Raw genomic sequence first — 25,315 nt, forward strand, 5'->3', positions numbered from 1 at the left:
TACAATACCTACCAAGAGAAAGATTCAAAGTTTTTACCTCTCTCATGCAAGAGCAAAGGCTTTACCAACTACCCCTAGGGTAATTTCCTTTGCCAAAGATAATGAAATCATTCATCCCGATAGAAAGAAATAACAATGATCTTTCCATCTTTTAACAAAGGGAAATGCATATGACTGGTAAACTCATTGGACAAGTGCTCGGTGAATTCGGTGGGCACTCCTCATTCTAAGTAGGATGGTACTAAGTGTGTGCTGGATTCTGCATACGCTACATGGGTATTATAAAAATATATTTGTTAAGAGTTCAGTTCAACATCTTACTCATGGGAATTGAATCTTGTGGGAATTGAATCTAGGTGGGAAGGGTAACAATCATTCTTCTCGTCCACTCATTATCCAAGCCAGACCCACTTTCCATCCATAAAGCTAAATCCAATTCTCATCAGTTAAGCTAAAACCAGTTCTGATCCACCCAACCTAGACCCAATTCACAATGACAATCTTATTCACCAGCTACTTTCTGCTATACATATCATTTTCACACTATTCCCATAGTGTTCAGAGCACATTGGCCAAAACAAGCGATAGATATTATACACACCATTTTATTATTGATGTGTAATGAAATCTCGATCTTAGCATATGCATGATAGCAAAGCAACCCCCTTTTTAGCGTTTCAGTATTTTTATAGATATTCTTCTCCATCAAGTCTTTCTACTTGACATTTTATGCATTTTTTTGTCATTTAAAATGGCAGGGCACAACTTCTCAGGAGATGGATCTGTTAGAATGGTATTCTCTTTCCACATCTCAAAAACAATTCTATTTTTCTATGGCCATTTTGTTCTTTTTCAGGATCAAGGCAAGGCACTTGAACTTATGTTAGTCTAATCCCAGAAAATAAATAGTGTCCCTAAACTCAAATTTAATCGACCTGAGTGGATTGAAATAGAGAGGAATTATTGAGGATACAAGAGCTTTGTCATATGTTTAAAATCACTCTTATCTATTTATTTGTGGGGTTCACAGGAACAAGCAGATGACTGGAGAAAGCAGAGTTTAACAAAGAACATTGACTCTCTCTTCCCAAAGGAGGCAAGTATAAGAAACCTGCTGCATTTGGATATCTTAAATTTGATTTCTCCCCTATTGAGCAGAGAATTGAAAATAAATTTTATTTACTGGGCAGGTGATTGATGTCATAATAGCTAACACAGAGGACTCAGGAACTCTAAACTTAAATATTGTTGGACGGAATGATTTATCTTCCTCATGGGTATTAGAAAAGCCCTCTGAAGTAAACCAAACGGATATTACTAACTCTGAGGTACGATTGGTGAAGATTTTGGTTATTTTCTCTATTGAACATGTAAGGAAACATATGTGATGATGATCTATGTAGTTGAGTAGGGTTGTATTAAGCAAGAAGTGAAAACTGACATTAGCAGGGGTGCTTCTCTATTTCTAACGGTGTACATCAAGCAGAGGCAAATAACTTCTGGAGATAGCTCATAAAAGTTACATTTGCAACAAGATGGTGTGATCTTCAATGAAAAAGGAAAGGAAAAACTTCAGGAGGGTAAAATGAATGACGAGGTGCAGAAAAAAACTTCCAATGACGAAGAACTTCTTACAAGGTTTCAAGAGGATGACACAGGAAGTGAACATCAAGATGTCAAAGAGAATGCTCTTGACGGTAAGTTTTGATTTTCCCTGGTTATCTGGTCTATGATGTTGGTAGCCTCCTTGTTATCTGGAAATCTAGTGTCTATGCAGAGCTGCTAGTCCCACTAAGGCTGGTAGCTACCTTAGAAACAAACAAACTAAAACTACTTTTGTTTTCCAACCTCTGTCTTGCGCTTGGTTCCTAGTGTTGGGCCGTGAATACGACCACTTTTTAAACACTTATTTTATTCATTTTTACTCTTCTTTATCATGTCATTTATTATAATTTATTATATAAATCCAATTTATAATGATTTATGCTCTTATGAATGAATATTATTTATTCTCATTTATTTATAATAAATTGATGATTATGCATGATGTTATCAATGATATTTTTAATAAATTGGTTGTAACACTATTCACCATTTTTAGCCTCCAAGATAATTTCCAGATTGAAGATTTGATCATTAAAAGTGCCAACTCAGAAATTCGTTGGAATAAGAAGTGACAGTTTTTCGGTTGAGATTCTGAGCAAATGAAGCATAATCTGGAAAATCCGGAACATGGGTTTTGTCCAGAACAGACCAAATTAACTTAATTGGAGAACGGTTTGCCCAAATTCGGCTTGTACTAAGAGAAACATAGGGTTCTTTGAGCATGATTTTCTTAGATTTGTTGTTGCGGCCGTCCTCCAAATCTCAGCTGCAAAGCCAAATTCGCCTTGCTCTTGTTGATCAATTGGTTAGAAGCAAACCAATTTTGTAATAGAAATCATGTTGTACTTATATTTATTGTAAATTCTCTCTGATATCTCTCTACTTAAATGAAAACAGAGATCAGAAATGGGGATGGAAAAATGATGGAAAAATGAGGGAGAATTGAGGATTTAGAATTGGAAATTCAAAAATGATGGTGGATTATTCATGATAGGATAGGGATTGTTGCATGTTGTAATTCTCAAGCTTTTGTTGTTGTAATGATTTTACAATTTTATGATTAATATATGATTTGGGAGTTGTTGTTCATTCCTCTCGTCTGAAGTAGCCCAGCAGCATCTGCTGGCGGCTAAGGGCCCAGCCTCTGGTGGATTGTGTTGCTGTTGTATATTATCTTTTTGGTTTATGCATGGTTTTTCTTATCAGCTTTATTCGGTAATCTGGTATGTTCTATTATTTTACATCACAGTTCTGTTATATCTGATTTATGTTCAATTGAGTAATATCGTTCTCTATGACAGGAATGTCGTATTGATTCATCTTGACTTGGTAACGCATTGTTGTTCTTTTAATCATTGATATAACATTGCTGATCCTTACAGAATTTATTGTTTTTCAATTACAGCGTATCTGTGTTGTAACACTTATTAATTGGTATTACTGAATTCGTCTTAGAGATTATATTTCCTTGCGATTGTTGAATCTATGAACGTTGTTGTTCCATTCTAAAATACAGTCGTCTTCTTTATAACTAAGGCTGATAATTGGATTACCGAGATCAGATTACTATTAAGGTGTGCCGTGTGTATTTTGGATCACTGTACATTTATATTTGATCTTAAGTGTTGTTCTATATTTCATTTCTAATTAGTTGCCATTCTATTTCCGTTTGCTGTCTGATTTATCCTTAGAGTAAAGGTTGTTATTTGATTCCTGTAGGATATAATTGCTACATTTATTTCCTTAGACTAAGGTTTTTCTATTCATTACAAATTGTTATTAATTTGGCTTTGCTGTTGTTCATTTCTATTAATTGGAGTTTGTCGTTCAGATTTATTAAATAGGACTCGTTGTTTAATTCCTTCAATTATAAGTTTGTTGTCCATTTACTTTGTTATTCAGTTTGGTTGATTAATTGCAAAGAGTTCCCTTTTAAAAGAGTTTTCATAGTTTACTTTCAATAGCAGCTTTAGTTCAATTTCTATTTCCTTTTGATTGTTTTAAGCAGGGCTGTCAACTGTAGAGAACATTGGTTACTGCTTCCTTGTTCTCAGATTGATTATTTTGTTCTAGTTTTACTTCAATTGTATCAATCTCTAGAGGAATGAGTTATTGATATTGTATCCTCGATTGATGTTTGCTGAGTGAATAGGTGGATTTCAGAGCCTTTGAGTTTATGTTGTTGTAGTTAGATTTCTTTTCAAGCATCCATTTACTTTTAAGCACTATACTGCAAAACATTACTCTTGAATAAATAGCCGCCTCAGACTGAGTACACTCTTGAAATAAAAATTCATCCCTGAGTTGAAAATTAATGTGAATGTAATCAGGATTTAAAAAGACATTTTTTACCACTCCAAATTTTGGCGCCGTTGCCGGGGAGAGTGTAGCCATTTTTAAAGAGTAGTGTGCATCTGATGAGTGCCTGTTAGGGAAGAATTGGGTATTAAAAACAGAAGGTAAGAACCTGCATACGGAGCATGTAGAAGCCCTGCTCCCCCGCCCACTTTCCAACAAAACTGTTAAAGAAACTAGAGTAGAAATAGATGTTTTAACTTTTGTGTGAATGACTAGGAAAAAAATAGAAATTTTGAAAACTGAATCACATGATTTTTCTCAAGTGGTTATGTAAGCACCACCCATTTCACTAACCGATTGACAGGAACATTTGAAGAAGGAGCCTCGAAGAAACACATGAAGAACATCTTCTATTATGGTAAGAAATGGCTTACATTTCTACTTTTGAATTTCCTATCAAAGATCTAGGAGGAGTGACACAAATGCACATAATTCCCCCATCTTCTCTACCAAATTTTCATGGTTTGACAAATGAGGATCCAGATACATTCTTATTTGAGTTCGAAATACTTTGTAGAGGATATGATTATTGTACTGACGATCAAAGGTTGAAAGTGTTTCCTCTTACTCTAAAAGGAGCAACTCTCCGATGGTTCATGAGCCTAGGAGGGAACTACATCCAAACATGGGAGGACATGAAGAACATATTCTTCAAGAATTACCAAGACTATTGCAAGACCAATGAAGATATTTTCAATATGATACAAGGGGAAGAAGAAAGCTTGGAGGACTATGTAGATCGATTTCAACACAACCTTCAAAAATTAAAACATAAGCATTTGGAAAAATAAATCTTAAAAACACTTCTTCTTAAAGGGATCAAAGATGAATTTTTATAACTCTTAAATCTGATAGGAAAAGGTGATGTTTTTCAGTTATCATATGATGATATTTGTGAATTGTGCATACGGTATTCAAGAGGAATCTCCAATGCTGATAATAATTCTAGAGATGTTTATTATTTCTTTTCCAAATCTGCTACAAGAATAGGAGACATAAGAGCTGAAATCAATTCCTTATTTGAAAATTTTAAAGTTGATTTTATTAACTCTCTAAATGCAAAATTGGATGTTTTTCAGGTTCATAAAAATCAAGAATTTGATGAAGTGTTTTTCACTCATGACCGAAAGGAGCATACCATAGATGGTTTTTCTTCCTTATCTAATTTGTAAGTATCATATCAAAGAGATGAGGAAGCTGCAACAAGGTCAAAACCATGGAAATCATGGCCTACAGGTATGGTTCAAAACACTTCCTCTTCATTCTCTTACTTGCATAATCCATTAGGGAATACTAATGTGTTAGGGCAGCCATGGCAATCTCAATGTAACCACCATCAATCTTGTCTACAAGTTTGGCATGGTTCACCTTATGATTTCATGACTACTCTCTCTCACCTTGTAGCACAGGCACATTCTCCATATTCTTCACCGACTCTTCCACAACATCCTGCTTGCATATCAAAACCATCCACACAACCCAATCAACCACATCATCAAAATGCTCCATTCCATACACAATTTTTTGCTCAACTAATTCCACCCCCTCACCATAATAAATCAGTACAACATGCTTACAATGTTGAATTGCCAAATTTACCTACCCTTCCCACCCATTCTATCTCACATGCGCCATTAGAGAAAATTTACAATGAGATTCAAAATGTTTTAAATTCAAAAATTGTAGAAGCTATGGAAGAAAATGAGCTTTCTTTTAGTTTGCATCAACAAGCCATTTTAAAAAGCTCAAGAACTTCATGATACAATAGCTATGGGAAATCAAGAAAGTAACGGATACATTGAAGATTGGTTTCACTCCATCATTTGTTTGCAGCATCACTCCATACTTCAACAATTTTTGAGACCATCTTTTCAAGGGAAGTTGGCTTCTCATACCCTAATATTCATTAATATGCATTTTTGAAATTTGGGTATGTGTATACATGAAACCTTATTTTGAAAATGGCTCCACTGGAAGTACTCGTATACGTAGTCATATTCATTTTTCAAAACAAAATAGGTTAGTGTAGAAAATAAAATAAATAAGGAAATAAATAAATGCATTTTTTTAATGTAAAACTAGTTGTTTTTTGTTACAACACGCTATCGAAATCAACATCGGTGATAATTTTTTTTAATTCATTTGTGTATGTAGATGAATCATAATGGAAATAATAAGGTCTACAAACACTCATTTTCATTTTTTTCACCAATTTGAAAAAATGCTTGAATATCATTTTTTTGGCTTGCGGGTTTGATGAACTTTCTGGAAAAACAGTCGGGACAGTCATGTTTTGAGGGACCAAATGACAATATTTTTAAAAAAAATTTCTATCCTAAGTAGCCCTTGATGTATACTTTCCAACCCAATTTTAATCACTCAATTTAGATTTGAAACGAAAAATTCAGAACCAAAACATTGACAGGGTGTCTAACGGGCAGCTCAAGAACAGAGTTGGGACAGTTGGTTTTTGGAGGCATAAATGAATGAATTTTTAAAACATATTTCTATAGTATATTCCCCTATGAAGCTAGTTTACAAAAAAATTTGAATCACTCAATTTTGATATCGTATGGGGAAGTTATGATCAAAATACTGGTTGTCTATCGTAAATCAGCACCCTTAAAACTCTGTCTTTCCGGTTGTTCCTTAGAATATTTGATCTATCAATTCTTCATTTCTTCAAAACCTATTTCTATTGGAGATAAATTAATGAATCTACTTTCATTTCCAATTTGAATCATTCGAATCCGACATCAAACGAAAAATGTATGCTTGAAATATCAACTATTGGTTTAAGCTGGGTAATCGAAGATGACTCTGTTATGCAGGTTGTTCTAACTAAAATTGACATATCATATCATTGAATTTTTAAAACCTGTTTCTATTGGAGATACTCCTTTGAATTATCTCTCATCTGGCTTTGGAATCACTCAATTTGGACAAAAAAAAAAGTTGTGATTAAAACACTGCTGGTTAGTATGGTCGATCACTGCTCTCCCACAGGTGACAAATAAATTTTACTTTGTTATTTTCTCCATAGATTTGTTTTACAGAGTAACTACTTGTTAGTTTTTTGCATAATTCTTGGATTAGGGGAGCCTGGGCACCTCTCTTTCTCCATGATTTAATGTTTTATTACGGATAAAAACATGTTTTTTGCAGGTCCTAGGAGAAAAAGAAGGTCAATTTATGGACGAGCGATTCTTTAGATGAATTTTAGTGAAACAAGGGCATTTCATCCAGTTCATTACCCAACGGATTCTTAATAGAAGAAATGAAGAATTGATTTCCATTTGAAGATTCATGTCTTATCACTACCGCCAAAACATTTTTCGAAGAGATCATTTTTTTTGACATAACATCATAGCTGTCGTAACTTAATTTATTTATTTACATACTATTTTTAAATAAAATGTCGTTTCTTTTCTGATATCTCTTATATTTTGTGTTTTAGGCGTTGCTTCATTCAAGCTGAAACCCATCCTCAACATCAATACAGTGAACAGCTAATTCATTCTTTGCGCGCTTGCATTTTATGCTTGTGCATTTTGCTGTTCCTTTTCTGAAGGGACAGCATTTGTGTGCACTTTTGTTGTTTCTGTTGTTCCTTTTCCAAAGGGACAGCATTTTCATTTTTTTGTTCCTTTTTCAAAAGAAAAACACCTTTTGTATCAGTCGTTCCTTTTTCAATTTTATTTTGTTGTTCCTTTTTCACTTTTTGTTGTTCCTTTTTCACAATTCGTTGTTCTTTTCCGAATGGAACATCACTTCTGCACTTTCACGTTTTGTTGTTCCTTTCCGAATAGAACAACATTTCTGCACTTTCACATTTTGTTGTTCCTTTCCAAAGGGAACAACACTTTCACTTTTTGTTGTTCCTTTCTGAATGGAACAACACTTTTGCACTTTCACGTTTTGTTGTTCCTTTCCGAATGGAACAACACTTCTGCACTTTCACATTTTTGTTGTTCCTTTCCGAAGGAATAGCACTTTCACATTTTTGTTGTTCCTTTTCAAAGGAACAACATTTTTGCATTTTTTGTTCCTCTTAAGAAACAATATTTTTTCACATGCATTTTTTCGTTGTTCCCTTCAGGGAACAACACTTTTTCATGTGTATTTTCACTTTTTGGTGTGAATTTCCTCGGTTGTTCCCTACCAGGAACAACACTTTTTGAGTATTTTTACTGTTCCTTAAAAAAAAAAAAACACTTTGGGAATATTTTCCAGAGCAATCATTTCTTCCTTTTGTGGGATTATTCCTAGTTCATCCCAACCACATTTTACTGATTCCCTTTCGTGCATGAAGTACACTACTTTTATGAGGACAAGAATTATGGATTCTTTTGAAGTGAGTTAATATCATTCACGTTATGATCTTTAACAGGACAACTCCTTGATGATAGCTTATTTTTAAAATGGACACAATTATTTATATACCACTTTACTGTATTGTTTTCTGATGTACATGATATTGATTGATCATCTTAATACCATGCTAGTTCCACCCTTCCTGGTTATAACCCTCTCTGCCTATAATAAATGAGATTATGGGTATATTTTTTTCTCTATTGACATGTTCAACCTCTTCCACCATTCCTACTCTTAAGGAGTGTTGAGCCTCCCTCTTTTTATCATAAAAATGTGTAATAACAACAAAATTTTGTTTGCAGATGGAGGATAGTGGATCTCATTACAAGCCAACCTACCATGTTCATAAGGCTGTAACAAAGTGACATTCCCATTATGGCCACCACACCAAGGTAATGATCCATTGGATAGCCAAATTATCCTTGGAACAGGAGGTCTCATCACGAGCTGGCTTGATCACTTTTGCTACATCCCAGTGAATGTTAGTGTGGTTATCTGGTTACCATGCCAGCTCACTGATCTCTTCTGTAGAACAACACTGGAACTCTCCATGTATAAATTGAGGATCCTAGCTCATATGGGTTAAGAAACAACCCTGCCGAGGCTATGGACGCCTGCTGGAAGCAGAGGCTCTGCTTATGGTATTGAAGTTATATCTTATCGTCAATTATTACTATAATACCCTTTTCTTATTTTTTCTTTTTATTAGAGAAGTTCTTTCCTTCATTTTCCCTCTTTTGAACCTTTATGCATGAGAAATTGTTTTATGATCAATCACATCATTTTCAGCTAGAATATCGTCAGTAAAGCATCTTTTTGGCATATTTTTCTTCTTTTTCTTTTTCACATAACTTATCATTAATCCAAAGCATCCTATCTCTTATTCATAACTATCTTTACACACTCTGCTCTCATTATAACCATAACTCTCACTGTCCTATCGTTGATATGTGTACTCTGCTTCATTTACTGCTGTATTCTTCATTCCCTTGCCTTGTCGTCAGCACAACACCTTTCATATATTTTATGGTCATGGAATCTCTTTTCTAATTGGAGGGGGGAATGTATGCATTATGGGATAGCATGCGATATGATTACTGCACTGTGCCATAACTTGTTGATTTGACAAACTATTAGTATTGCATGTATACAAAAGTTTTTCTAATTGAAATTTTTGCATGCATCTTAATCTGTTGCTATTAAAAAATAACACTATGGATTCCAGAACATTGTATGCAACATAGTGATTTATTTGCAGGAGAACAACAAGTATGGGCAATATTCTATTCACAGCATGACCACACTATTGCAACTAGCGGAAGAGGCTCGAGCAACTCGCGAACGTGAACAATTCTTCAGACATGATGTGCTTCCCTGGATTCCACATTTTGCATCAATTTCAGCACCAACTTTGCCTACATCAGCTTCAACAACTGCCAGTACATATATGTCATTCCACACTTTTCTTTTTGGAGGTAAAACTTGAGGTAAAATAGCATAATTTTCTGATTTTATACGAATTTAGGAGAATTTAATGAAAATAATTTTGAGCATTATTTATCATCCTTCATTCCACATATTTACCACTTCCCCTTTTTCAGCGGCATATCATCTTTCAGTTTGGGGGAGTGTTTCTTTCATTCATTTCTTTCTTATGACCATGTCATTCTTATTCTTTATCATTCATTGTTATTCTTATTCATTCTCAACGCCTCCCTTATTCCATGTTGTTTTACACCCGGCATACAATTCAACAGATGGTAGTAACCACCTCAATTTTTTTCTAGCATTGCATGAGGGCATGCTAATTCTTCAAATAGGGGGAGGAATTTCTACGCATGATGGATGTTTTCTACTTTCTTTCTTAAGGCATACAATTTTAGTGCAAAAATTGATTTCCACATATTTTTAAGAACTATGAACTCAATTCTTGTGATTTTTGGAAAACACTGACATATCATTGAAATATAAAAACCTAGACAATTTCAAGTAATATTGGTTCATAATATTTCGGAAATCATGCACTCTCACCTACAACCATTTTGTTTATATCTCATGATCTGTGCATCAAAACGATCTAATTTTTGGATCATAGAGGCATTCATATATTACAAATTTACTTGCAACATTTCAACAAAAGCTGGTTTGTAATTTTTGGGAAAATGGTTAATGAAGGTTGTTGTCACTTATATCATATTTTGCTGCAACTTCATTGCTATGCCTTCATCAAGATTGCTAAAATTCAATATTTATTAATTGAGGAAGAATTCATTTGTTCTATGAGCTGAGATGAACAAATTTTTTATTGCTTGGTTAACACATCGATTTTGTCTTTGGGTTGCATGAGGACATGCAATATATTTAGTTTTTGTTGCATGAGGACATGCAATATATTCGGTATGGGAGTATGTTGGGCCGTGAATACAACCACTTTTTAAACACTTATTTTATTCATTTTTACTCTTCTTTATCATGTCATTTATTATAATTTATTATATAAATCCAATTTATAATGATTTATGCTCTTATGAATGAATATTATTTATTCTCATTTATTTCTAATAAATTGATGATTATGCATGATTTTATCAATGATAGTTTTAATAAATTGGTTGTAACACTATTCACCATTTTTAGCCTCCAAGATAATTTCCAGATTGAAGATTTGATCATTAAAAGTGCCAACTCAGAAATTCGTTGGAATAAGAAGTGACAGTTTTGCGGTTGAGATTCTAAGCAAATGAAGCAGAATCTGGAAAATCTGGAACATGGGTTTTGTCCAGAACGGACCAAATTAACCTAATTGAAGAACGGTTTGCCCAAATTCGGCTTGTAATGAGAGAAACACAGGGTTCTTTGAGCACAATTTTCTCAGATTTGGTGTTGCAGCCGTCCTCCAAATCTCAGCTGCAAAGCCGAATTCGCCTTGCTCTTGTTGATCAATTGGTTAGAAGCAAACCAATTTTGTAATAGAAATCATTTTGTACTTATCTTTATTGTAACTTCTCTCTGATCTCTCTCTATTTAAATGAAAATAGAGATCAGAGATGGGGATGGAAAAATGATGGAAAAATGAGGGAGAATTGAGGATTTAGAATTGGAAATTCAAAAATGATGGTGGATTATTCATGATAGGATAGGGATTGTCGCATGTCATAATTCTCAAGCTTTTGCATTTGTAATGATTTTACAATTTGATGATTAATATATGATTTGGGAGTTGTTGTTCATTCCTCTCGTCTGAAGTAGCCTAGCAACATCCGTTGGCGGCTAAGGGCCCAGCCTCTGGTGGATTGTGTTGCTGTTGTATATTATCCTTTTGGTTTATGCGTGGTTTTACTTATCATCTTTATTCGGTAATTTGGTATGTTCTATTATTTTACATCACGGTTCTGTTATATCTGATTTATGTTTAATTGAGTAATATCGTTCTCTATGACAGGAATGTCGTATTGATTCATCTTGACTTGGTAACGCATTGTTGTTCTTTTAATCATAGATATAACGTTGTTGATCCTTACAGAATGTATTTTTGTTCAATTACAGCGTATCTGTGTTGTAACATTTATTAATTAGTATTATTGAATTCATCTTAGAGATTATATTTCCTTGTGATTGTTGAATCTATGAACGTTGTTGTTCCATTCTAAAATACAGTCGTCTTCTTTATAGCTAAGACTGATAATTGGATTACCAAGATCAGATTACTATTAAGGTGTGCCGTGTGTATTTTGGATCACTGTACATTTATATTTGATCTTAAGTGTTGTTCTATATTTCATTTCTAATTAGTTGCCATTCTATTTCCGTTTGTTGTTTGATTTATCCTTAGAGTAAAGGTTGTTATCTGATTCCTGTAGGATATGATTGCTACATTTATTTCCTTAGACTAAGGTTTTGCTATCCATTACAGATTGCTATTAATTTGGCTTTGTTGTTGTTCATTTCTATTAATTGGAGTTTGCTGTTCAGATTTATTAAATAGGAGTCATTGTTTAATTCCTTCAATTATAAGTTTACTGTCCATTTACTTTGTTATTCAGTTTGGTTGATTAATTGCAAAGAGTTTGCTTTTAAAAGATTTTTCATAGTTTACTTTCAATAGCAGCTTTAGTTCAATTTCTATTTCCTTTTGATTGTTTTAAGCAGGGCTGTCAACTATAGAGAACATTGGTTACTTCTTCCTCGTTCTCAGATTGATTGTCTTGTTCTAGTTTGATTTCAATTGTATCAATCTCTAGAGGAATGAGTTATTGCTACAATATCCTCGATTGATGTTTGCTGAGTGAATAGTTGGATCTGAGATCATTTGAGTTTATTTTGTTGTAGTTAGATTTCTTTTCAAGCATCCATTTACTTTTAAGCACTATACTGCAAAACATTACTATTGAATAAATAGCCGCCTCAGACTGAGTACACTCTCGAAATAAAAATTCGTCCCTGGGTTGACAATTAATGTGAAGGTAATTAGGAGTTAAAAAGACCTTTTTTACCACTCGACACCTAGCTTGATTCCTCTCCCTTCTGATAGATCTTTGTCACTCGCTTCTTCGTCTACCCAGCTTCAAAGAGCACCTGTAGAATCAAAGCAGCATAACACTATCCAAGAACATAGATCTATTATCATAAACAATACAGGACCAGATATATATTGACCACACAAATGCATATATCATCAATCATACAAGAATGTGGAGGAAAACTTGAATAGCTTTATTAATAATCAAGAATAGAAAAGAGGATTACAACCAATTGTTCTGACCCAGCATCATCCTCTCAGCAAGAAAGCCCTTCTTCACCTCATGAAAAGCTTATATCACCCAACACTATGATGTTACACCAAGAAACCAACAACACTTCCTTACAAGATACAAAATTCCAGCCTCTGGATCTCTGGGATGAGGGATCCATATATAGATGTTTGCGACGGGGGTGAGTCAGCTTTTGAGATTTGATTAGTGTCCTCTCTCTAATAGTTCTTGATTCCACTTGGAGATTGATGATCTCTTACTCATCCCTGGGCGAATGCAGAGAGGCAAGTGTCACAGGAGAAGTTTCTAGAAGATTCCATCATCCTCCACCTTGCTGATTGACCCTGCCATTTGTCCACTCTCGCCCATCGCACCCCATAGAAGGGATTTCCAAGATGCATCACACCTCCCGTGTGTATTTAGGTGGGATGCAGCGCACTTTGACCATGGAACAGGTGAGATGGTCCAGTTTTGACCAGTTCTAAGTAGTTTTTCATGGAGAACTTTTGGGAGATGCTGTAATTAGTTGACCTTGTTCTTTTAGGGGTTGGAACAAAACTTTTAGGGACATAAGAGCCCTCGGTTTATGGACATTTATGATTGGGGTTGTAGTGCCCAAAAATGTCTATAACAGTTGCCCCCTAAAGCATGAAGTTTTTAATCTGTTGATGTCGGATGAAATGCTTTATCATGAGGATCTGAAGTTTTTTCAAGCTGGAAGGCGACCTGTAATAAGATACAATACAATACATTATCTTCATAATATTTTCATGATCTAGCTGAGGCGGGCATTCCCATGCTCAGCTTTATAGATTCATTTTCATGTACATAAGACAGACAATCGTCTGAGTGTAGACTGATGATTCTGGTAGAGCCATCATCCCTTAGGTTGGATGATTATCTGTGCAGTAATGATGTACATTTGATGTCTTTATTTTTCGGAATATATATCGCAGCCCGGATGGATGAAACTAGATATGGGGTCTTCAATCTCGTTCGATCTTCACTCAAAGTACAAGTCGATCGATGTGAGAGATGTTCTGGAGTCGAACATGGAAAGACATCGCCTGATTACCAGCCAATGATGTAAGTTGTTAACAGACGTGAGAGGAATCATTGATAATGATGATGACCCTCAAGGTACTACAGTACAATTCACGTGGTGTGAATAAGGGACTTAGTGTCGAACACCACGCAAAATCTTTCAGTTGAAGGTCATTGATATAAACTTGTCGCCGGAAGTGAGAAACTTGCCATTGAGGCATTCAAGCTTCAAAGTACTGAAAGGGTTGTTCTTAGATCGACTTCTCAGATAATGAGCTGATGTCCACAAGAAGCGATCCGTCATAGGAGGGCCTTATTGAATCCCACATCAATGACACGGAACGCAGCAAATGATTTTAATGGAGGTGAAAACAATCTGATGACATAAGGTTCAGGGTGGCGGCCATGAAAGAATGGAGCGTAAATGTATTGTAGTGGATGAGGCACAGGTGAATTCTCTGAGCGAATTCTCTTGAACATATATGTGAAACTGACATGATGGATTGGTAGCGTTAACCCCAAATATGGATGGTGCGATGGACCAATGGTGATATGACCAGTGAACGGAACAACCCAACCCGACTCAGATGCGGAGTGAAAGTGTCATGTTCAAGAGCGACTTCCTACCAATAAAGTTTCTTCAAGTTTTCTTCCCAATTTTTCCCCAATCATTGCTGACCAGTACCTCTTTATTTTTGTCAAGCTTGAGGAGAATAATATATGCTTGTTCTATAATCTGCCCTTCGGGCAAACCCATCGCTATGTTTTAACGAGCCTAGCGATAGTGAAACTCGTTCTTGTCTATATGAACAAGTTTGTCGCTATTCAGTTTTAACGAGTTTAACGACAAGGATAACTCAGTCCTTTTCAATTTTAGAGAGTCTGAAAAAGGGACGTAAAGAAAATTCCAATAATCCTTTTTCGTCATATAATCCCTTGAGTCCGAAAAAGTATAAAACAATACAAAAGCAATGAATTTTTGATACTTTTAACGAGCCGAACAAAACAAGCGCTCGATCTTTTTGTGTAATAATCCCTCAAGTCCAAAAAGATTAAAATCTAAAGGAGGGATAGCACTTTCGGTCCCTTTAACGAGCTGGAGAGGTCAATTACTCGACAATTTTTTCATATTTTACGAGTCAGTTGAAAAGAGCTTAAAGGAGATTCGTTTTTTGAGGAACGAGTGATAAATTTGGGTAGCAGCTGATTCCAGGTAAGGTTTGGAATTTTCCAATCACGGTAGTGTCACAAGGATGGCTAACAGGATCACTCTTTGCAGTTGTTCCTCAAAAATGGTAAACAATCAAATGGAGGCAAATGATCGGCCAATACAGAGTGGAGGTGATGATGAGAACACGACCAAGCCTTCAAAGGCTGATGATAATACATTCACGATGGTTATTTATCGAAAATTGGTTCATTTTTTAATGAGCTTAAACTCTGGGGGAACATTTTCTCATTGCTTATGCTTATTTTTTAACGAGCTTGAATTCCGCGTTAAAACTACTCGATATAATGGTAATTCATTATCTTGATCTTACCATTGACAACTTTGTTCTTTCAAAGGTTGTACTGCCTGCTCAATTGCTTCATCAAACTAGTTAGAAACGGACAATATACGTTTGAAAATGAGTTAAAACACTAATATTTTACTTGAATTACATGAAAAGTAATTTAAAAATTCTTTTTACCTCTCATTTTACCATTTCATTTGAACTTTGGTTTGTTGGAGCTTTGGAGGTGCTTTCCCCTTTGATTTTCACTAGTTGATTCCGGGAGATTCTGTGGATGATTCTCAGTGTCGTTTGGACCAGGTAGGAGCTAAACCTAAGCTCTTTAATTTCATCCTTTCCTTTTTGAATTCTGAGCATGTTTTCTGGTTTTTCTAAGCCTGTGGGGTTTGAAAAACTCGCCCTGGCTCCATCGCACCTCTTCTATATCGAAAGGTGCAATGCATGCTGGCTTGGCCATTGGCCAGTCAGCATGCATCCCACCTAGAACACTGTTGGAGGTGCGATGGGTGCAAAGAGGGCAATTTATGCACAGTTTTTCATGGAAATTTTTGCTTGTTTTTCACCAAATCAGGATCATGTAACTTAACCAAAATAAAACTTCGAAAATCAAAAATTTATATATAACTATTTATGGTTTACACATAATGTTCTGTAACCAAGACAAAATTGGTCAAATGACCCAAAACTCAAGATGCTAGGGGGCACCCTAGTCTAATGATGTTGGTGATAACAAGTCACTGCCTGTGCAATCATGCGTAAAAACCTAGTCCATTGACTCGGCACGCCGGTAGTATGTCACTGCAACCTTAGAGGCAACTCGTCAGTCCTCACATCCAGAATACCAAGAGTGAGGCCTTCGGTCTGATCCTACAATGTTGAAAGAGTCTCAGCCACATCGAGGGCGCGAAGGACAGCCGTTCCCACAGCCTCTCCTGCTGGAGCGACAGTTGGCACTCTCAGGTATACTACTGGCTGAATTGGTCCAACATCTGCATGAGCACATGAGTTTTGATTAGTCTTGATGAGGTGGGGTTACATGTCATGAAATCAATGCCCCATTTGGCGAATGGCCTGACAGCAACTATCGGTTGTAGAGGTGCGGGTGGTTTCCTGGTTTTGCTATCGAAAATTTGACATGCATGGCAACTCCTGACTGTGGTTATGTAATCTTTGAACATTGTTGGCCAGAAGTATCTTGCTCGTAAAAGTTTTTGCGCTGTAATGTAACCAGATTGATGCCCCCCACACGCGCTTGAATGGCAATCATTCAGGACTTTCTCGGCCTCCTCATGGGTGAGGCACTTCCACAGAACTGTATCAACACCACGACGATAAAATGTATCACCGACGATCATGTAGTCTTTTGATTGGTATAAAATACGTTTTTGTTCCGAGTGAGAGGTATTAGGCCTATATTTTTGGGTTTGGAGATAGATGATTATATCTCTATATCACGGGTTGCTTGAAGATATCAGAAACAAAGATTCATCCACGATGGTTTCTTCGGATGTTTCATCGTTGGACGATGATGGGAGATCGCATAGTAATTCCGCGAAACCCAGGGATTTCTTTGATTTGGATTTTACGAATTCCAGATCAAACTCTTGAAGACTTGCTATCCATTTTGAATATTTGCCCGCCAGCAACTGTCGCGACAATATATAATTCATGGGGTTGCAATCTAACAAAATCATAGTTTTTCGAAAGAGGACATAGTGTCGAAATCTCTGTATCGCTTGAACAGCTGCGAGAGCCAACTTTTCAACATAGGAATACTTGCTTTCTGTATCATTTAAGTTCCTACTCAAATAATATATAGGATGTTCAATTCCGTTGTCTTCTTGAACTAAAACCATTGCGATGGTTGTATCTGCTGCAGCCAGATACAGGTTAAAGTCTTTTTCATAATCAGGAGCATACATTAATGATGCTTTCATTAGGGATTCTTTTAAAGCATCAAAGGAAGCTTGCGCAACCTGATCCCAGATGAAGGGTAATTCTTTTTTCAATAGATGTGTATAACCTTTAGCAAGTTCAGAGTAATTTGGAATGAACCTCCTGAGAATGTTTGCTTTCCCTTGGAGTTTCTGAATCTGAAGCAAATTTGAAGGTGGAGGCAAATTTATGATTGCCTGAACCTTACATGGGTTGACACAAATCCCGTCCTTTGAGACTACAAAGCCAAGAAAACAACCAAAACTAACACAGAACACACATTTGTGTGGATTGAGTCGTATCTTGTAGTGTCGGCAACGTAGAAATATCGCTCTCAAATGCTGCAGATGATCGGTCCGCTTTTGCGAATGAGCCGGAAGGTCATCGAGATATGGTTGAACGATGTTTTTGATGTCATGGAAGTCATAATTCATTGCCCTCTGAAATGTTTCCCCTACATTATTTAAACCAAAGGGTAATTTGTGATATACAAATGTGCCCCACGGACAAATAAATGCAGTCTTTGACTGGTCATGTGGGTGGATATTTATTTGATTATACCTGGAGAATCCATCCATAAATGAAAAGATTTCACATCCAGCGCATTCATCAATTATCTAGTCAATAAAGGGTGTAGGGTAGTTGTCTTTTGGACAAGCTTGATTTACATCCCTATAATCGACGCACACTCTAATCATTCCTTGTTTTTTCATCACAGGAACAATGTTCGATGCCCAATTGGTTAGAGGAACCGGGTAAATAAAACCAGCGTGGAGAAGTTTTTCAACTTCTGCCTTGATGGCAGCGACTTTCTTGGGGTGCACCTTCCGTAGCCGTTGTCGTACTGGTTTGACATCTGGATACATCTTTATTTCGTGTTCAACTATACTCGAGTCAATGCATGGCATTTCAACATATGACCAAGCAAAGAGGACATGCTTTATTTACATGATCCGGTTACGATAAATGCACTGCGGAACTATGGCCTGTTCAAGTTTTTCCGCATCTCTTGCATGAGGCAACAAATCAACCTGTTGCAATATTTTCTCGATGCATGGGATCATACCACCCAGGTGTTCCAGATGAGGGGAAATTTCATCCCCTTAACTGTCATGGACATCTATTTTCTGACCAGCTTATCGAGGCGGCGCGACCCTATCTCATTATCAGGTTCGGCCCGTGGGGGTGAATCTGTGAGAGATTACATTCGCAGGTATTGCAGAGAGGGATCTCAGCCGAGTAAGGACGGTAAGATCATTATCTGAGATTTCACTGACAGGTCCCTGAGGACCATTATGTTTACTTTTGCTAGACTGGCTGGTAGTGCGGCACTTCACGTGGCCAATAGGTCTTATATGCAGTACGCCTTGGAATGCCTTGAACCAAGGGTGTTCAACTGGTGTGATGCAGTACTCTTTGTGATGAAAGAACAACTGACCAAGGTGAAAAATGGAAGGTTGAAGTACTTTGGATATGGTTCTATCTTGACAACTTTCGCCTTGGAAAATATCACGCTGATGCAACCGCCGTATGTTTCACTTGGTTTACCTCCACCGACTGAGCCACGGATGCAGAGATGGGTTGACCTTATGGCCAGACATGCTGGTCAGTCCCAGGTTTCCTTTTCTGATACCTTTTTCGAGTGGTTCAATCATCAGGAGATGGTTTTTTCTGAGTATCCATATGCCAGTATGGACTTCCGGGGTGATCCAAATTTGGTACTGCCGGCTGGCGAGCAGTGGGGTGTCATCGGTAAATTCTCGGACCATATCTTTGTTTATCGTTCCTTTTTATAATGTTCTTGTGCTTTCTTCTATCAGGACTAATCAAAACTCATGTGCTCATGCAGATGTTGGACCAGTTCGGCCAGTAGTACACCTGAGACTGCCAGCTACCACTCCAGCAGGAGAGGCTGTGGGAAGGGCTATCCTTCGCAACCTTGATGTGGCCAGGACTCTTTCAGCATTGCAAGAACAAACGAGATTGAAGACCCCGGATCTAGTTTCATCCATTCGGGCTGTGATATATATTCAGGAAAATAAAGACCTCAAATGTACATCATTACTGCACAGATAATCATCCAACCTAAGGAATGATGGCTCTACCAGAATCATCAGTCTACACTCATACAATTGTCTGTCTTATGTACATGAAAATGAATTTATAAAGCTAAGCATGGGAATGCCCGCCTCAACTAGATCATGAAAATATTATGAAGATAATGTATTGTATTGTATCTTATTACAGGTTGCCTTCCATCTCGAAAAAACTTCAGATCCTCATGATAAAGAATTTCTAAGCTTTTCAAGAGGTGAAGAAGGGCGTTCTTGCTAAGAGGATGATGTTGGGTCAGAACAATTGGTTGTAATCCTCTTTGCTATTATTGATTATTAATAAAGCTATTCAGGTTTTCCTCCACATTCTTGTATGATTGATGATATATGCATTTGTGTGGTCAATATATATCTGGTCCTATATTGTTTATGATAATAGATCTATGTTCTTGGATAGTGTTATGCTGCTTTGATTCTACAGGTGCTCTTTGAAGATGGGTAGACGAGGAAGCGAGTGGCAAAGATCTATCAGAAGGGAGAGGAATCAAGCTAGGAACCAAGCGCAAGATAGAGGTTGGTCTCCTTTATCCCCCTCTTATCTATTTCTCATAAAGGAAAACAAAAGTAGTTTTAGTTTATTTGTTTCTAAGGTAGCTACTAGCCTTAGTGGGACTAGCAGCTCTGCATAGACACTAGATTTCCCGATAACAAAATGGAGACTCCGCTGAGGATCATGGAATCTTCCAAAAACTTCTCCTATGACACTTGCCTCTCTGCATTCGCCCAAGGATGAGTAAGAGATCATCAATCCCCAGTGTTTTCGCCATTTTGTTATTGGGAAATCTAGTGTCTATGCAGAGCTGCTAGTCCCACTAAGGCTGGTAGCTACCTTAGAAACAAACAAACTAAAACTACTTTTGTTTTCCTTTATGAGAAATAGAAAAGAGAGGAATAAAGGAGACCAACCTCTGTCTTGCGCTTGGTTCCTAGCTTGATTCCTCTCCCTTCTGATAGATCTTTTCCACTCGCTTCTTCGTCTACCTAGCTTCAAAGAGAACCTGTAGAATCAAAGAAGCATAACACTATCCAAGAACATAGATCTATTATCATAAACAATATAGGACTAGATATATATTGACCACACAAATGCATATATCATCAATCATACAAGAATGTGGAGGAAAACGTGAATAGCTTTATTAATAATCAAGAATAGAAAAGAGGATTACAACCAATTTTTCTGACCCAACATCATCCTCTCAGCAAGAAAGCCCTTCTTCACCTCATGAAAAACTTAGATCACCTAACACTATGATGTTACACCAAGAAACCAACAACACTTCCTTACAAGATACAAAATTCCAGCCTCTGGATCTCTGGGATGAGGGATCCATATATAGATGTTTGCAAGGGGGGTGAGTCAGCTTTTGAGATTTGATTAGTGTCCTCTCTCTGATAGTTCTTGATTCCACTTGGAGATTGATGATCTCTTACTCATCCCTCGGTGAATGCAGAGAGGCAAGTGTCACAGGAGAAGTTTCTAGAAGATTCCATGATCCTCCACCTTGCAGATTGACCTTGTCATTTGTCCACTCTCGCCCATCGCACCCCATAGAAGGGCTTATCAAGATGCATCGCACCTCTCGTGTGTATTTAGGTGGGATGCAGCGCACTTTGACCATGGAGCAGGTGAGATGGTCCAGTTTTGACCAGTTTTGAGTAGTTTTTCATGGATAACTTCAGGGAGATGTTGTAATCAGTTGACCTTGTTCTTTTAGGGGTTGGAACAACACTTTTAGGGACTTAAGAGCCCTTGGTTTATGGACATTTATGATTGGGGTTTCAATGCCCAAAAATGTATGTAACACTACTGTAAGGTAATGTCTAGACAAACTCCCAGGACAATGGTTGTTATAATGCAAACCATTTGCAGCTTGAAGAAATTCCAACAAAAGTTTCATGGAGGGTAAAATTATTTGCTGCACTAGATCGCTACTTTTTGTTCTCATGGAAAAGGGAATTGTTATATTATTTTCCAAAATCCTTTTTGAATGTTACTTCTCCAATAGAAAATTTTTATATTGCTTAGATTTTAGCATAGTATGCTTTAATTTATAGTAGTTCAATGCTTACATCAATTGAGACAAAAGAGGAGGGAGAAAAGTTCAACAACGTTGATTCAACAGGATGAAGAAAAACGAGTTGAGCTTGAAAAAGTAGCAATTAAATGTTCCAACGGGGTAGATTCTGTTGTTGTGGGAAAATACAGCATTTGGAGGTGGGAGAATGAGGACGAGAATTCTGACTCCATTGTTAGATTGATGTGAGACCAACTGATCATGGCCAGGGTGTATTCAAGCATTTCCCAGGCTAGGAATAATCTTGATTTATACCATGAATTGATGCTTTGTAGTAAAGAATGTCAGCGCACATTGGGTGAGTCTAATGCAAATTCTGATCTACCTCAAAGGTAATAGTTTTCACATTGGCTGCTTCTAAATCAAGAGTAGTAAGTGCTACCATTTGCATTTGGTGTTCATATCTTTTGTTTCTTTTAAAGTTGCAGTCTGTGTGTCAATCTTTCTACTTTTCATTCTCTTTTTCATAGCCGATAATTGATATGAATGTTTCAGTGCACCTGAGAAGATCAAGCCTATGGGCCATGTCCTATCCAAGGCTAGAGAACAATTTTATGATTGTGAGACAGTAACAAAGAAGTTGCAAGCCATGCTTCAGTCTGCAGACGAGCAAGAAAGGACCTTGAAAAAGAAAAGTACATTTTTAAGTCAACTGGTAGCAAAGACTGTTCCCAAGGGCCTACATTGTCTGTCCATGCGATTGACCATGGATTATTACTTCCTTGCACTTGAAAAGCAAAATTTCCTAAAATGGGCAAGTTGGAGGATCAAACTCTTTATCACTATGGATTATTTTTTGACGATGTATTGGCTGCATCTGTGGTTGTGAATTCAACTATCATGAATGCTAAGGTGAAGTGTTATTAATTTAAAATACTCTAAAGTTTGGAAGTCCAACAGTTTTGCTGCATTTTACATTTAATATTTGGATCTCATTGTAGGTGATTTACTTGTGTTTGGAGGAACCTCAGAAACATGTATTTCATCTCATCACAGACAAGTTATATTTTGGGGCCACGAAAATGTGGTTTTTACTTAATCCCCCAAGGAGAGCTGCGATACATGTAGAAAATGTTGATGATTTTAAATGGCTCAATTCCTCCTATTTCCCTGTGCTTCGCCAACTTGAATCCACAGCTATGAAAGAGTATTATTTCAAGGTAGATCACTCGACTACACTCTTAGCACGTTCCTCCAATTTGAAATATATAAATCCAAAATATTTATCCATGCTAAATCATCTTCGTTTCTATATTCCACAAGTTTATCCCAAACTGGAAAAGGTCCTTTTCTGGGATGATGATATTGTGGTGCAGAAATATTTGACACCGTGGAAAATACAGCATTTGGAGGTGGGAGAATGAGGACAAGAATTCTGACTCCATTGTTATATTGATGTGAGACCAACTAATCATGGCTAGGGTGTATTCAAGCATTTCCCAGGCTAGGAATAATCTTGATTTATACCATGAATTGATGCTTCGTACTAAAGAATGTCAGCGCACATTGGGTGAGTCTAACGCAAATTCTGATCTACCTCAAAGGTAATAGTTTTCGCATTGGCTGCTTCTAAATCAAGAGTAGTAAGTGCTGCCATTTGCATTTGGTGTTCATATCTTTTATTTCTTTTAAAGTTGCAATCTGTGTGTCAATATTTATGCTTTTCATTCTCTTTTTCATAGCCGATAATTGATATGAATGTTTTAGTGCACCTGAGAAGATCAAGGCTATGGGTCATGTCCTATCCAAGGCCAGAGAAAATTTTTATGGTTGTGCGATAGTAACAAAGAAGTTTCAAGCCATGCTTCAGTCTGCAGATGAGCAAGTAAGGACCTTGGAAAAGCAAAGTAAATTTTTAAGTCAGGTGCCAACAAAGTCTGTTCCTAAGGGCCTGCACTGTCTGTCCATGCGATTGACCATAGATTATTACTTTATTACTCTTGAAAAGCGATAATTTCCTAAAAAGGACAAGTTGGAGGATCCGACTCTTTATCACTATGCATTATTTTTTGACAATGTATTGGCTACATTTGTGGTTGTGAATTCAACTATCATGAATGCTAAGGTGAAGTGTTATTAATTTAAATTAATCTAAAGTTTGGAAGTCCAACAGTTTTGCTGCATTTTACATTTAATATTTGGATCTCATTGTAGGTGATTGACATGTGTTTACAGGAATCTAAGAAACATGTATTTCATCTCATCACAGACAAGTTAAATTTTGGGGCCATGAAAATGTGGTTTTTACTTAATCACCCAGGGAAAGCTACGATACATGTAGAAAATGTTGATGATTTTAAATGTCTCAATTCCTCCTATTTCTCTATGCTTCGCCAACTTGAATCCGCAGCTATGAAAGAGTATTATTTCAAGGCAGATCACTCGACTACACTCTCAGCACATTCCTCCAATTTGAAATATATAAATCCAAAATATTTATCCATGCTAAATCATCTTCATTTCTATCTTCCACAAGTTTATCCGAAAATGGAAAAGATCCTTTTCTTGTATGATGATATTGTGGTGTGGAAAGATTTGATGCCCTTGTGGTCAGTAGATCTTCATGGAAAGGTTAATGGTTCAGTGGAAACTTGTGGAGAATGCTTTCGCTGGTTTGACAAATACCTTAATTTTTCCAATACGCACATATCCAGGCACTTTGATCCTAATGCTTGTGGTTGGGCATATGGGATGAATGTATTTGATCTCAAAGAATGGGAGAAACAAGATATAACTGGAATATATCACAAGTGGCAGAACACGGTAAGTGTGTAGTGTCGTTTATTTATGTTAATTCTTGTGATTCTTACTTTAAAGTATTTGAAGTAAATCCAAAGTAATTAGCTAGAAAACTTAATGGGTTTTTCTGTGTGCGATTTCTAAGTTTTTCTTTTATTGTATGTCAGAATGAGGATAAAATGTTGTGGAAGCTTGGAAAGCTACCCCCTGGATTGAATGTTTTATGGCTTGACCCATCCTTTGGACAAGTCTTGGCATATGCTAGGTTTAGGATATAATCCTAGCGTGGATTGTTCAGAGATTGGAAATGTAGCTGCTGTTCATTACAATGGGAACATGAAACCTTGGTTAGAGCTGGCAATGGTGAAGTGCAGGCCTTACTAGAGAAAATATATAAAATATGATCATCCTTTCTTACAACAGTGCAATATAAATGAATAGTTGTGACCTCAATATTCATACTGCAATAGATTGTCAAATGTAAAGTGTAAAGGCCCTTGATTCTGGTTGATAATTCATTCTAATTCATTTGTTTTTGGAGTTCCACAGAAGGTTTCTAGTTTATGGCTTAATGAGTCAGGTTTTTGGAGGTGCAGTGGCCTAGCCAAGTTTAAGATTTACAAATTTTATGTCCTCATTGTATTCCTTCATAGTTGGAAGTAAACTCCTATATAAGTATTCTTTTCTTTGTTAGTTAATATTTCTCTTTCATCAAGTAATTACACAAATTGTTCTTCCAAGAACACAAAGAAGTACGAGACACAAAGATTTAGGCTTTCAAGGTAGGGAAAAACCTCTCAATA

General features: G+C 36.6%; 1 pseudogene; it reads left to right on the forward strand.

Moving 5' to 3' along the window:
* The first annotated feature begins 751 nt into the window (after positions 1 to 751).
* On the forward strand, positions 752 to 24,953 carry LOC149212942 (polygalacturonate 4-alpha-galacturonosyltransferase-like; annotated as a pseudogene).
* The last annotated feature ends 362 nt before the right edge of the window (positions 24,954 to 25,315 follow it).

The sequence above is a fragment of the Pinus tabuliformis genome, chromosome 1_1, assembly GCF_031772625.1.
Source record: "Pinus tabuliformis cultivar Carrire ecotype Pingquan chromosome 1_1, CPIR1, whole genome shotgun sequence".
NCBI lineage: Eukaryota > Viridiplantae > Streptophyta > Pinopsida > Pinales > Pinaceae > Pinus > Pinus tabuliformis.